This window comes from Vulpes lagopus, chromosome 6, assembly GCF_018345385.1.
Source record: "Vulpes lagopus strain Blue_001 chromosome 6, ASM1834538v1, whole genome shotgun sequence".
In the NCBI taxonomy this organism is placed as follows: Eukaryota; Metazoa; Chordata; class Mammalia; order Carnivora; family Canidae; genus Vulpes; species Vulpes lagopus.
The window spans coordinates 80,023,244-80,036,039 of record NC_054829.1 but is presented as its reverse complement, the minus strand read 5'-3'; positions in this window follow the sequence as shown (position 1 = coordinate 80,036,039).

Here is a 12,796-nt window from a genome sequence, read left to right as displayed (position 1 = left end):
TTAGGAGCCAGAAGGCCCACTAGGAGGACATGAGAAATAAGCAGCATCACTGTTGAAGTTGCTGAGGCTCAGCAATTCCACAAAGATAAGGTGGAACTATTTCTGTAAATGGTGGATCACCATGCCCTGGTCATACCCAGAGACCAGACCACAGGTTTCATTAGCCTCAGACTTCTGTTAAGTGAGTCCATGAAGGTGCCTATGATGAGGAGGGACAGGGAGCATTGCCCAGAACTCAGAGAAAACCCAAACCCCCACAAAGCTCAATCTCCTCATTTCCCAAGACCAACAGGACATGAAACATGTAGGTGGGTCAGAGATTGAGTGTCTTCCTTTGGCTCAGGTCATAATCCCAGGGTCCTGGGATTGAGTCTTGCATTGGGCTCCCTGTGGGGAGCCTGCTTCTCCCTCTGCCTATGTCTCGCCTCTTTCTTTCTCTATATCTCTCATGAATAAATAAAATATTTTAAAAAAAGACCATCAGGGCATATAAGTCCTCTTAAATCCAGTTATCATCCTTCCAATAGGATAGAAGAGGGGGAGCCCTTATAAGCTGAACTTTGAAATGTCTGAATAATTACACAAAATTAGACCACTTAAAACCAAGAGACAGATACTTTAAAAATTTTTTTTAATTTTTATTTATTTATGATAGTCACAGAGAGAGAAAGAGAGAGAGGCAGAGACATAAGCAGGCTCCATGCATCGGGAGCCCGATGTGGGATTCGATCCCGGGTCTCCAGGATCGCGCCCTCGGCCAAAGGCAGGCGCCAAACCGCTGTGTCACCCAGGGATCCCCGAGACAGATGCTTTTAATTGGCCAGTTTAGATTCTGCTATGGTACAATCCATATAACCCAGGAAAGCAGAGCTGAAAAGGAAGATTTTTATATTAATGTCACCCCCATTACATAGATGCAGAAAGTAACTGGATCCACACATTACCTCATTTATTAAGGGAAAAATGTTTTTGATAACTAATTTTAAAACTATGCAGCCTTGGGATCCCTGGGTGGCGCAGCGGTTTAGCGCCTGCCTTTGGCCCAGGGCGCGATCCTGGAGACGCGGGATCGAATCCCACGTCGGGCTCCCGGGGCATGGAGCCTGCTTCTCCCTCTGCCTGTGTCTCTGCCTCTCTCTCTCTCTGTGTGTGACTATCATAAATAAATAAAAATTAAAAAAAAAAAAACTATGCAGCCCTGAAGTACACCAAGTAGTATATGAATATACACCTTCCAGAGATGTAGAGAAAACAGAAGGCACATGCATCAGCTCAGTAGGCTGCATGGACAAGGAAAGTCCTTGGATGTATCCAGCCACACCCACCTGAGACCAGCAAAGAGGTGACATTGTGTGTTAAAGGATGCTGGATTTCGGAGAACCTGAAAGGGCCAGAAAGCCAAAAAACAATAACTGTCCCTGTCCCTTCTCCTTCTCCCTGGAAACTCTTGTCCTACCACTTCCCCTGTAGTTCTCCTATGTCTTCTCTTAACAATTCATAATTAAGCCACTGTGAGCCAAAATGTTATTAAAAGAGAATCTCACACAAAGGGAATTTTAGGTACCTCAGATCTGAAGAAGTTCATTCAGAAGAAGTGTGTGTGTATAAAAAATATATATATATTTTTTTCCCACAGGGCTGGAAAGAGCCCTGCTGAACCTCCTCCGCGTGTTTAGATTTCTTTTCTAAAGAAAAGAAATATATAAGAAATATATATTAAATATAATATATAATTAATATATTTATATATTAAATATAATATATAATAAATATAAAAGAAATATACATACAATATGTATGTGGAGTCTTATGTATATATACTATATATATATATATTGTATTTTAAAAATATGTATTTGGGGGGGTGCCTGGGTGGCTCAGTCAGTTTAACATCTGCCTTAGGCTCAGGTCATGATCCTGGGGTCCTGCATAGTGGGGACCCTGCTTCTGCTTCTCCCTCTGCCTCTCTCCCTGCTTGTGCTGTTTTGCACATACACTCTCTGTCGAATAAATAAATAAAATCTTTTAAAAATATATGTATTTTTAAGCCTCTAAGGGTCCTAACACAGAAACTGAAAGAGGAATATTGGGATCTCAGGGGTTAACTTGTTCACCCTCTGTTAGCCTGAGATTCAAACCTGTGTCAGTATAAATAAAGATGCCTTGAATCACAACTGTAGAGTACTTTGTAAAGTGCCTTATAAACAAGAGTACTCTTACTAGAAATCTAAAATAGAAAAGACAATATAACATGAAATTTCTTTTACAGACTCAGTATGATAATGAGTATGGGAAAAATTAAAAGTGAATATTTGGTCTTCCATAGGGCTAGGAAGTAGGGAAATGTTGATGATGAGGGAATAAGGGGTATCACTAAAGCCTCTGTCAAGGACAGCAGTAACATAAAGTAATTAAAGCCCAGTTTCAACACCAGATGGGTTTGGATTTTAATCCCAGCTCTGCCACCTGCTACCTGTGCAATCTTGAGCAATTTATTTAACCTTTCTGAGAATTAACTGAATGTTTTGCAGATTAACTGAGATCATATAAAGTTTCTGGAGCATCATAGATGCCCAATAACTATTAATCTTCCTACCCCATTCAAACCCACCTCCCACAACGAGGAGATGGAAGGAGTAGAACCCTGGGCAAATAAAACTGAACGTACAGAGGGAAAAAGCCGAGATCCAGGCAAAAGTACAGAATAAAAGAGTGAAAGATAAAATACTTTACAGAAGGCTTTGTAGCATACGCATTCTGATAAATCTGAGTAAATGTTTATGTCTAGTCTGAGAAGCCAAGTATTCACATTATTATAACACCCTCTAGATCATCTCCTACTTCCTCAACAACCTCTGGAATCCATATGACACCAGTGTCCAAACTGGGGATTCTGCTAAAATGATGATTCCCCAGCCCCATGCCCAGAGGTTGTGATTCAAAATTTCCTTCTGCATTTTTACAAAAGAGACTAATATTTTGAAATAATAACTGAGATTTCTCTCCCCATTTATCACTCCTATCACCACATTTTCTTGTTGTCCTTTCCCTATTCAGTCAGGCAGCATTATCTCAGGACAAAAACATTAACAAGAATCTAATTATTAGTTTTCTTTCTAAAGATTTTATTTATTCATTTGCGAGAGAGAGTGAGAATGTGCCTGAGCACAAGTGGGTAGGGGGCAGAGAGACAGGGAGAAGCAGACTCCCCGCTGAGCCAGAAACCTGGTATGGGGCTCAATCCCAGGGCCTGGAGATCATGGCCTGAGCTGAAGGCAGCTGCTTAGCTATCTGAGCCACCCAGCGCCTCCAGTTATTAGTTTTCAACAGAAATTTTAATTCCACTGAGCCCACAACTTTAAGAGAGGGGGAACCTAGTTTGAACAGTAGTAATCCAGGGATTACAACATAGACAATGGAATTTGGGTAAGAGTCAGATAGCATCCCCATGCTCCCCAACCTCCAAACCAAGAGTAGATGAAATCTGCCCAATTACAAAAACAGAAACCTTGCAGAAGGAGAATAGAATTAGCTGTAATGTGAAATTCCTGGCAGCAAGAATCAAGTTTAGTGGACAATTAAGATCAAAGCTCTGATACCATGGAATCATTAAAAAAACAATTTTGGAACTTAGATACAGCCTTAGGAAAAGGGGTGGAACATAATACTGAATATGAGTAAATTTAAACCTACAATGACAAAACAATTCATGAATTGTTTTAACTAAATGTCAGTAAATTAATATTTCTGTCATCTATTGAGGATAGTGGTTCTAAGCATAAATTAAATTCAGGTACATGAAAATTTTATGTAAGTTATATTTTCCACAGATGTTGGGAATTGCATTACCTACTACATTTTTAAAAGCTACCTAGGTACTTTTGATGCAAATGGCTTGCAAACCACACACTGAGAAATATTGTGAACTCTGAGTAATTCTAAGTCCCCCTCAGTACAGACCTTCAGTATCTCTTCTAAAATAATACCTACTTCATAGAACTAAGGTAAGAATTTAATGAAATAATACTCGTTACTTGGCATTTAGTAAGTTATCATTGATTAATACATGCTATTAGCATTGAAATATTTCTTACTTCTTCCTGATATTTTCCTCAATATTGAAAGACCTTAATTAGTGCAACTGCTGTTGTCTCTCTTTTTTTTTTTAAGATTTTATTTATTTGGGCAGCCCCGTGGCCCAGCGGTTTAGCTCCACCTTCCGCCCAGGGCATGATCCTGGAAACCCGGGATCGAGTCCCACGTCGGGCTCCCTGCATGGAGCCTGCTTCTCCCTCTGCCTGTGTCTCTGCCTCTCTCTTTCTTTCTGTGTCTCTCATGAATAAATAAATAAAATCTAAAAAAAACAACAACACAGAGAGACAGAGAGGCAGAGAGAGAAGCAGGCTCCATGCAGGGAGCCCAACATGGGACTGAATCCTGGGTCTCCAGGTTCAGGCCCTGGGCTGAAGGTGGCGCTAAATCTCTGAGCCACCGAGCTGCCCTGCTGTTGTCTTTAAAAAAACATCACTCCTTGGGATCCCTGGGTGGCGCAGCGGTTTGGCGCCTGCATTTGGCCCAGGGCGCGATCCTGGAGACCGGGGATCGAATCCCACATCGGGCTCCCGGTGCATGGAGTCTGGCTCTGTCTCTGCCTGTGTCTCTGGCTCTGTCTCTCCTTCTATCTCTCAAGAATAAATAAATAAAATCTTAAAAAAAAATTAAAAAAAAAAAAAAACATCATTCCATCTATCCCAGGGAGTGAAATGACTTATCTGACTGGTAGATTTGGGAAGAATAAATTGGAGCTGTCACGTCAGTTCTTTTCCTGTTTCCTCTTGGAAAACTGTTGCTAGTAGCTTCCTACTGGGAACATGCCACCCATGTCTCCCTGAGAAACAAACTCTATCCCTATGGTGCAGTTCCGTATGCTCCAGCACTATTTGTTCTTGGGCAATTCTACTCACCTGGAGTGCTGTAAAAAGGTTGACTTACTTAATCTTCACATGATATAACTTACCCTATCTAGGCAAAAGAGATGCTATTTTGGCCTATAACTACAACCTTTTGCATTAGTATATTTGCTCAAAATTTAGGTAGTGAAGAAAATGACTACGTAGTGAGTTTCCAAGGAATTCCAGTATTTTTTTGGTTTATTTTATTTAAGTTTGATTTGTCAACATATAGTATAACATCCAGTACTCATCCCATCGGTGGTCTCCTCAGTGCCCGTCACCCAGTTACCCCAACCCCCCCACACACCTCCCCTTCCAAAACCCTTTGTTCATTTCCCAGAGTTATGAGTCTCCCTCTCTAACTTTTCCCACTCGGTTCTTCTCTTTTCCCTTACAATCCCTTTCACTGCTTCTTATATGTGAAACCATATGATGATTGTCCTTCAATTGACTTCCTTCACTCAGCATAATACTCTCCAGTTCCATCCATGTCAAGCAAATGGTGGGTATTCATCCTTTCTGATGGCTGAGTAATATCCCATTGTATATATAGACCACATCTTTATCCATTCATCTGTCAAAGAACATCGTGGCTACTTCCACAGTTTGCCTATTGTGGACATTGCTGCTATGAACACTGTGGTGCAGGTGCCCTGGAGTTTCACTGCATCTGTAACTTTCAGGTAAATACCCAGTCGTGCAATTGCTGGGTCATAGAATAGATCTATTTTTAACTTCTTGAGAAATCTCCACACAGTTTTCCAGAGTGGCTGCACCAGTTCATATTCCCACCAACACTGCAAGAGGGTTCCCCTTTCTCCACATCCTCTCTAACATTTGTTGTTTCCTGTCTTGTTAATTTTCCCCATTCTCACTGGTGTGAGGTGGTATCTCATTGTGGTTTTGATTTGTATTTCCCTGATGGAAAGTGATGCAGAGCATTTTCTCATGTGCTTGTTGGCCATATCCCCATGTTTGGGGATATTTCTGTTGATGTCTCTGCCCATTTCATGATTGGATTGTTTATTTCTTTGCTATTGAATTTCATAAGTTCTTTATAGATCTTGGATACTAGCCCTTTATCTGATATGTCATTTGCAAATATCTTCTCCCATTCTGTAGGTTGTCTTTTTTTTTTTTAATTTTTATTTATTTATGATAGTCACAGAGAGAGAGAGAGAGGCAGAGACATAGGCAGAGGGAGAAGCAGGCTCCATGCACCGGAAGCCTGATGTGGGATTCGATCCCAGGTCTCCAGGATCGCGCCCTGGGCCAAAGACAAGCGCCAAACCGCTGCGCCACCCAGGGATCCCCTGTAGGTTGTCTTTTAGTTTTGTTGACTGTTTCTTTTGCTGTGCAGAAGCTTTTTATCCTGCCTAAGTCCCAATAGTTAATTTTTGCTTTTGTCTCATTGCCTTCATAGATGTATCTTGCAAGAAGTTGCTGTCGCCAAGTTCAAAAAAGGTGTTGCCTGTGTTCTCCTCTAGGATTTTGAAGGATTCTTGTCTCACATTTAGATCTTTCATCCATTTTGAGTTTATCTTTGTGTATGGTGTAAGAGAATGGTCTAGTTTCATTCTTCTGCACGTGGCTGTCCAATTTTCCCAGCACCATTTATTGAAGAGACTGTCCTTTTTCCAGTGGGTGTTCTTTCCTTCTTTGTCAAATATCAGCTGAAAATAGAGTTGAGGGCCTATTCCTGGGTTCTCTATTCTGTTCCATTGATCTATGTGTCTGTTTCTGTGCCAGTACCACACTGTCTTGATGATCACAGCATTGTAATACAGCTTCAGATCCGGCATTTTGATGCCTCCGGCTCTGGTTTTCTTTTTCAATATTCCTCTGGCTATTCGGGTCTCTCTGATTTCACACAAATGTTTTTTTAAAGATTCGTTTAAAATATTTTATTTATTTATTCATGAGCGACAGAGAGAGAGAGAGAGAGAGAGAGAGAGAGAGAGAGAGGCAGAGGGAGAAGCAGGCTCCACGCAGGGAGCCCGACGTGGCACTCCATCCCGAGACTCCAGGATCACACCCTGGGCTGTGGGCGGCACTAAACGGCTGCGCCACCGGGGCTGCCCTGATTTCACACAAATCTTAAGATTATTTGCTCCAACTCTGTGAAGAAAGTCCATGGTATTTTGACAGGGATTGCACTGAATGTGTAGATTGCCCTGGGTACCATAGAGATCTTCACAATATTTATTCTTCCAGTCCATGAGCATGCAGTGTTTTTCCATCTCTTTGTGTCTTCCTCAATTTCTCTCAGAAGTGTTCTGTAGGTTTTAGGGTATAGATCCTTTACCTCTTTGGTTAGGTTTATTCCGAGGTATCTTATGCTTTTGGGTGCAATTGTAAATGGGATTGACTCCTTAGTTTCTCTTTCTTCAGTCTCATTGTTAGTGTATAGAAATGTCACTGATTTCTGGGCATTGATTTTGTATCCTGCCACACTGTTGAATTGCTGGATGAGTTCTAGCAATCTTGGGGTGGAGTCTTTTGGGTTTTCTATGTACAGTTTCATGTCATCTGTGAAGAGGGAGAGTTTGACTCTTCTTTACCAATTTAAATGCCTTTTATATCTTTTTGTTGTCTGATTGCTGAGGCTAGGACTTCTAGTATTATGTTGAATAGCAGTGGTGAGAGTGGACATCCCTGTCATGTTTCTGATCTTAGGGGAAAGGCTCTCAGTTTTTCCCCATTGAGAATGATATTTTCTGTGGGCTTTTAATAAATGGCTTTTAAGATATTGAGGAACGTTTGCTCTATCCCTATAATCTGAAGCATTTTGATCAAGAGTGGATGCTTCTTTTGTCAAATGCTTTCTCTGCATCTATTGAGAGGATCATAGGGTTCTTGTTTTTTCTCTTGTTGATGTGATCTATCACATTGATTTGTTTTACAAGTATTGAACCAGCCTTGCATCCCGGGGATAAACCCCACTTGGTCATGGTGAATAATCTTCTTAATGTATTATTGGATCCCATTGGCTAGTATCTTGGTGAGAATTTTTGCCTCTGTGTTCATCAGGGATATTGGTCTATAATTCTCCTCTTTGGTGGGGTCTCTGTCTGGTTTTGGAATTAAGGTGATGCTGGCCTCATAAAACGAGTTTGGAAGTATTCCCTCCCTTTCTATCTTTTGAAACAGCTTTAGTAGAATAGGTATTATTTCTTCTTTAAACGTTTGATGGAATTCCTCTGGGAAGCCATCTGGCCCTGGACTTCTGTGTCTTGGGAGGTTTTTGATGACTGCTTTAATTTTCTCACTGGTTATCGATATCAGCCTGTTCAGGTTTTCTGTTCCTTCCTGTTCCAGTTTTGGTAGTTTGTGGTTTTCCAGAAATGCATTCATTTCTTCTAGATTGCCTAATTTTTTTGGCATACAGCTATTCATAATATGTTTGTAAAATCATTTATATTTCCTTGGTATTGGTTGTGATCACTCCTCTTTTTTTTCATGATTTTATTTATTTGAGTCTTTTTTCTTTTTAATAAGGCTGGCTAATGGTTTATCTATCTTATTAATTCTTTCAAAGAACCAACTCCTGGCTTTGTTGATCTGTTCTACAGTTCTTCTAGTCTCTCTTTCATTGAGTTCTGCTCGAGTCTTTATTATCTCCCTTATTCTGCCTAGTGTAGGTTTTACTTGGTCTTCTTTCTCCGATTCCTTTGGGTGCAAAGTTAGCTTGTGTATTTCAGTTTTTTCCAATTTTTTGAGGGAGGCTTGTATTGCCATGTGTTTCCCTCTTAGGACCACTTTTGCTGCATCCCTAAGATTTTGAATGGTTGTATCTTCATTTTCATTAGTTTCCATGAATCTCTAATTCTTCTCTAATTTCCTGGTTGACCCATTCATCTTTTAGTAGGATGCTCTTTAACCTCCATGTGTTTGAGTTTCTTCCAAATTTCTTCTTGTGATTGAGTTGCAGTTTCAAAGTATTGTGGTCTGAAAATATGCAGGGAAAATCCCAACCTTTTGGTATCAGTTGAGACCCGATTTGTGATGCAATATGCATTCTATTCTGGAGAAAGTGCCACATGCACTTGAGAAGAATGTGTATTCAGTTGCATGGATGGAAAGTTCTGTATATATCTGTGAAGTATATTTGGTCCAGTGTATCACTTCAGGCCCTGTTTCTTTGGTGATGTTCTGCTTAGAAGATCTGCCATTTGCTGAAAGTGCCGTGTTGAAGTCTCCTACTATTAGAGTACTATTATCTAAGTATCTCTTTACTTTGGTTATTAATTGATTGATATACTTGGCAGCTCCCACATCCACAGTAGGGCATAAGTATTCATTATTGTTATGTCTTCTTGTTGGATAGACCCTTTAAGTATGATATAGTGTCCCTTAATTTATCTCGTATGAGGATTACTACCCCAGCTTTCTTGAGGACCATTTGAATTGTAAATGATCCTCCAAGACTTCATTTTCAGGCTTGAGGTATCCTCACGAATAAAAAGCATCTCTTGTAGACAGCAAATAGATGGGATTTTATCCAGTCTGATACCATGCATCTTTTGATGGGATCGCTTAGCCCATTCATGTTCAGAGTAACCATTGAAAGATATGAATTTAGTTTCATTGTAATACCTATTTAGTCCCTATTTTTGTGGAATATTTTTTGGGCATCCTCTTTCTTTTATAGGGTCCTCCTTAATGTTTCTTGCAGAGTCGGTCACATATTCTTTCAGTTTCTGTCTTTCCTGGAAGCTCTTTATCTCTCCTATTCTATCCAGCCTTGCTGGATAAAGTATTCTTGGCTGCATGTTCTTCTCATTTAGTACCCTGAATATATCCTGCCAGCCCTTTCTGGCCTGCCAGGTCTCTGTGGAGAGGTCTGCTATTAATCTGCTATTTCTCTCCATATAAGTTAAGAATCTCTTGTCTCTTGCTGCTTTAAGACCTTTCTCTTTATCTTTGGAATTTGCAAGTTTCACTATTAATTGTCGAGGTGTTGAATGGTTTTTATTGATTTTTGGGGGAGCTCCTCTCTATCACTTGGATCTGAATACCTGTTTCCCTCCCCAGATTAGGAAACTTCTCGGTATGATTTGTTCAAACATACTTTGTGGTCCTCTCTCTCCCTCTTGGCCTCTTCTGGAACTCCAGTTTTACATAGATTCTTCCTTCTCAAGCTATCATTTATTTCTCTGAGCCTTACCTCATGGTCTCCTAATTGCTTTTCTCTTTTATCCTCAACTTCCTTTCTTACCATCAACTTGTTTTCTGTGTCACTCACTCTTCCATCTCATTAACTCTAGCAGTTAGAACATCCAGTTTGGATTGCATCTCATTTAATTGATTTTTAATTTCGGCCTGATTAGATCTCAATTCTGCAGTATTGAAGTCTCTAGTGTCCTTTATGCCTTTTTCCAGAGCCACCAGTAGCTTGATAATTATACTTCTGAATTGGCTTTCTGACATCGAATTGAAATTCATATTCTGTAACTCTGTGGCATAGAGTACTGTTTCTGGTTCTTTCTTTTGTGATGAATTCTTCCTTCTAGTTATTTGGTTCAGTGCAGAGTGGCTGTATGAGTGGGCTGAGTCAAAAGTATCAACCACAACCTAAGTAAAAATTTACCCTAGATGATTCCAATGAGGTCAGAAACCAGAAAATGAAAAAGAATAACAGAACAAAATTTTATTTTATTTTATTTTTTTTTTAACAGAACAAAATTTTAAAAAAGGACCACTAAAATGAAAAACAAATTTTAAAATAGAGCAGTAAAAAATCAAAGGCCAAAAACCCCAATGAAGAATAAAAAAGCAAAAGAAAATAAGAGAAAAAAAGAAACATAACTGGGGGAGACTGAGAGATAGTGGTGTTGAAGAACTGATAGTGGAAAGAGAATGTAGTCTACCTGTGTGGTCCTAGAGGGTGATCCTCTTGGTTCTGAGTGTATTAAGTTCTGTATGTTAGTAGATGCTCAAATTTATATAAACCAGCAATACTTGTATAAAGCCCCAACATTGACCACCAAAACATAAACAAGATAAAGGAGGGGGGTAGAATGGGAAGGAAGAGAGTATATAATCTCACAGAATTAACCAACACAGTGTTCCACTTGGTTTTAGGTGTATAATGGTCGTGTTTTAGAAAGTATTAACCTCCACCATTGTAGAACAAAACAAGGCAGAGAAAACAAAAAAGAGAAAAGAAATACCCATATCTTGTATATCTCCCCAAATTAAATGGAATATGTTGAAGGGAATCTAGAAGTGAAAAATATATCTAAGACATGTAATTGTAGAAATATGAAAGTCAAAAAGGAAAATGCTTAAAAATGAAGAGCTGGTAAAATATTGTAGTTAAGAGAAAAAATGTTGGAAAATTTTAGTCTGATATAAAAATGAGTTGTAATGGAAAAAGGAAAAACCAAATTTTAAAAAGGGGCCCTTTAGTTCTATATACTGTTTCCCTCAGTCCTGGAGCTTTCCAGTGCTGCTTGGTCAAGAACTTGCTCTTCCCTTATTCTTCCAGCTGGCCTTCTGGGGGAGGGGCCTTTTGTGCTGACTGTCAGGTGTGTGCAGCGGGGAGGGGAGCTGCCCTGACCCCTGCCAAGCTCAGTGGGGGTTGTTTATCCTGTGAGGCCTTTTTGTTCCCCGGAGGCCCTGCCTCTCCCAGGCACAAAATGAAACAAAGAGGAATAACAACAATGGTGGGGGCCAGATTTACAGCTCTTGAGTCAGCTCCCCATGAGTAACTAACCACAGTCTCCCAGTCTGCACTGGCCCAGATGCTCCTGAAGGAAGGCGTGGGTGCACTGATCTGCACATCTTGAGGGTGCCTGGGCAGGAGAGTTCTCACTGTCCTGTGCCTTCCCTGCTTCCACCTGTCTCAGGGGGAGTGCAGGATGGTAGGGTGTGTCTGCTTGCCCAGGGATCCTCGGCCCTGTGTTTCTGGACTCCAACTCCTGGGGGCCACCTCTCCCCAAGGGAATGAGCACAGCCACCTTTATCCAGAGCTGGCCCATCTAACCGACCGGCTTCTCCCAAATGCCCTGAGGGCTGCAGCGCTCCAGCCCTTTACCAATATCGGACCGTGGTTTGAGGTGAGCTTTCCCCTGGGCACACCTCCTCTAATAGTGACTCTGGGATTCTTGAGGCTTCACTGCCCCTCCTGGGATTTTGCCTAATTTTCCTACTAAGCACGTTTCCATCCAGGAAAAACCTGGCTTTGATTTTTAGAGTTCCCACTTCTCCAGGGCTGGGCTTTTCTGCCCCAGAGGCTCTTGCCACTCTGCTTTAGCTCTGCTACTCATGGTGCCGCTCTCCTACTTTATTCTTATATTTATTTATTTGTTTGTTTGTTTGTTTGTTTGTTTGTTTATTTATTTATTTTTTCCACCTTCCTACCTTGTTAGAAGCAAAAACTTTTCTCTCTATAGCATTCCAGCTGTTCTGTCTTTAAATCTCAGGTTGAATTCATAGGTGTTCAGGATGTTTTGAAAGTTAGCTAGGTAAGTTTGTGGGGCCAAGTGAGTTGAAGACCCTTACTCTTCAGCCATCTTGCCCCTCCTCCTGATCATGGATATTCAATTGATTGTGTTCAAAATTGGCCCTTAGCTTTAAGAGATCATAACATTTATGTCTGGTGTACTGGTGGTGGTTTATGCATAAGGGAATCTCCAGTTCACACACGGAGAATTCCCTTTCTTTGTCTTTTGTTAAAGAACAACAAAGTACCTACTCTGCCCACTACCTTTGGATCTTACTATAAATAGTTAAAGGTCTCCTTAATTATTGTTTCACTTTCTACACCCATGGATTTCATTCATCTGTCTTCTAAATAACATTAATTCAAAACCATCTTTTGTACCGTGATAACAAATGTA